The following is a 2,717-nucleotide window of genomic DNA, read 5'->3' as shown; positions in this document are numbered from 1 at the left end:
TTTACTTCAGCTACTGAGAAATCAACACATTGACTGCATTTTTTGTGGGGTAAAAACACAGAAATATATGTTTACCCCCAAACCCATATATTTTTGGAAAGTACACATTCTACTGAATCTAAAATGGGTACCCATGCCTTTCTGCTCCAAACTACTGAGTCGCAAGGCTTTCCCAAAATTGTCGGTTTTGGTGAAATATCTGAAAATTGCCTCAAACCTTCAACTTCCCAGCACCATATCGCCCATGTATCATTACGTACTAAGAAAAAGCACCCTAAATATGATTGCCAGGGTTCCTCTGAACATTTTGCTGGTCATTGTTCATAAGTTTACCAAAGTATCTGGCATTTAGAGGCCCCAAAATGAAGTTAGCGCATACAAACAGTCCCGTGGGTAAATTCAGCTAATGAAAGATCAACACATTGACTGCATTTTTGTGGGGTAAAAACACAGAAATATATGTTTACCCCCCAAAACCCATATATTTTTGGAAAGTACACATTCTACAGAATCTAAAATGGGTACCCATGCCTTTCTGCTCCAAACTACTGAGTCGCAAGGCTTTCCCACAATTGTCGGTTTTGGTGAAATATCTGAAAATTGCCTCAAAGCTTCAACTTCTCAGCACCATATCACCCATGTATCGTTACGCACCAAGAAAAAGCACCCTAAATATGATTGCCAGGGTTCCTCCGAACAGTTTGGTGGCCATTGTTCATAGGTTTACCAAAGTATCTGGCATTTATAGGCCCCAAAATGAAGTTAGTGCATACAAATAGTCCTGTGGGTAACTTCAGCTAATGAAAGATCAACACACAGGAGAAAGCTCTCTGTTTAGTGCTGAATTAAGCATTGAAATTCCTGTTTGAGACAGGATTTTTGTTATCACTTGGTGTGTGAATGTGTTGTCCACTTGGTGGGTGAAATTTGGGAAGTTTTGAGTTGATTTTCTTTACTAAAAATCGATTTTTCTTTTGACCCTGAAGGTGAGTGATTCCTAGCCCAGTTCCTTTCACTTGCTCTGGGCTACAAACTCACTGTTAGATCCCCTACCCCTCCCCCGCACCTGGGTGTCAGTTTCATTTGCATTTTTCTCTTGTTTCAGCACAAATTGTTTAATTTGTACAGATTGAGTGGATATTTTGATTTTGCACTCAGTTCTGTGAGGAGAGAAAGCTAAAGGGAGAAGGATTTAATATAAGTATAAATATAAAATCTTTTCCAGCAGCAGCAGTGCAGCTCCCAGGCACCTGCTCACATTAACCCTCTCCCTGCCACAGCTTCTCAACTTAAAACTTACTTTTTTGTTAATCAATAGTATAAAGCTTTCTTTTTTTGTGGTGTTGTGTAAAATAATGGGAGGGAATAAAAAGGAAAGTTATAAAAAAACATCTCTTGGTTCTAAAGCAAAAGGACCTGAAAAACCCAGCTGTAGCTCTGCAAGGAAACACCAGTCAGAGCCCATGTCAAAAAGCCCCATTGCCTCTACTTCTGCTGCTGTAGCCAATGTGACCCCTGCTAAAACATTTGCACACGCGGTAGCTACTGGCAGCAACCCTGGCCAAGTCACTGCTGGGGTAGAGAAGCTTACAAGGAAGCATGGGGTCAGATGCCTAATGTCAAGCACCATGGCATAGAGGCTTATATAAAGGCTGCAGCTGAAGTGGTGGGCCACTCTGCAGTAGTGGCAGCAAGTAAAATGTATGGGAAAGCCATAATCTTTGCCCGTACTCTAACTGCAGTGCATACTCTGGTACAGAGGGGTATCACAGTGGGAGGGAGTTATGTCCCTGTAGAACCCCTAGAAGGATTGGGCACAAGGGTGGTTTTATCTAATGTGCCCCCTTCCTGCAAGACCACTTATTGTACCCCCACCTGCAAGCCCTTGGGGAGTTAAAATCAAATATGTCTAGAATTCCCCTGGGATGTAAGGAGAGCAGACTGAGGCACGTCCTTTCCTTTAAAAGGCAGGTGCAACTACTTTTACCTCGGGGGCAAGACACTATTGAGGGTTCTTTCGGGGTTCCATTTGAAGGGGTGCTGTATAAAAATTTTTACAGCACAGAGGAAGTGAGGTGCTTCCTTTGCAAGAACCTGGAGCACACTCGCCAGAGTTGCCCCAAAGGGCAAATTAAGACCACAGCCCCTGTTCCTGCTCCCAGTGCCTCAAATAAAACATCTTATCCTGCTGGGACTATTTCAGCAGGGTCCTCAAAGGGGATATCTCCTTCACTAAAGAACCTCAAGGTGGCTGTTACACAACCCACCTCTACAACATCCAAACCTCCTCCTTCTTCACTGAAGACATCTAAGGCTGCAGCATGTCTTACAATTGCGGCAAAAGAGAAGGGGGGAAAACATGTCAAAGCTTCCCCCAGGGTCACAGTTGTTCCTACCACAAAAAAGTGTACCCCTGTTATGGGCACCCCTGAAGGTGTGGGGGTACCCATGATTGCAACACCTGTTGGGGTTGGGGCAGATAGTGGCCTTTCCTCTTCAGATGCCAAGAAAAAGAGGAAATTTAAATCAAACTGGCTGGTACCTGAGGAATGGGCATCAGTGGTTAATGATGGGGCACCCCCATCCAAGGGTAAAAAGGGCAGCAAAACTTCTGCTCCTCATGTGGTGACATTGTCTGGCCCAACTGTTGGTCACGATCAACCGGTGTCAGACCATGCACTCTTGCCTCCAGACCAGGTGGGGAATAATGAGGTTAA

The sequence above is a fragment of the Xenopus laevis genome, chromosome 5L (assembly GCF_017654675.1).
Source record: "Xenopus laevis strain J_2021 chromosome 5L, Xenopus_laevis_v10.1, whole genome shotgun sequence".
NCBI classification, from domain to species: Eukaryota; Metazoa; Chordata; class Amphibia; order Anura; family Pipidae; genus Xenopus; species Xenopus laevis.
This window is presented reverse-complemented; position numbering follows the sequence as displayed.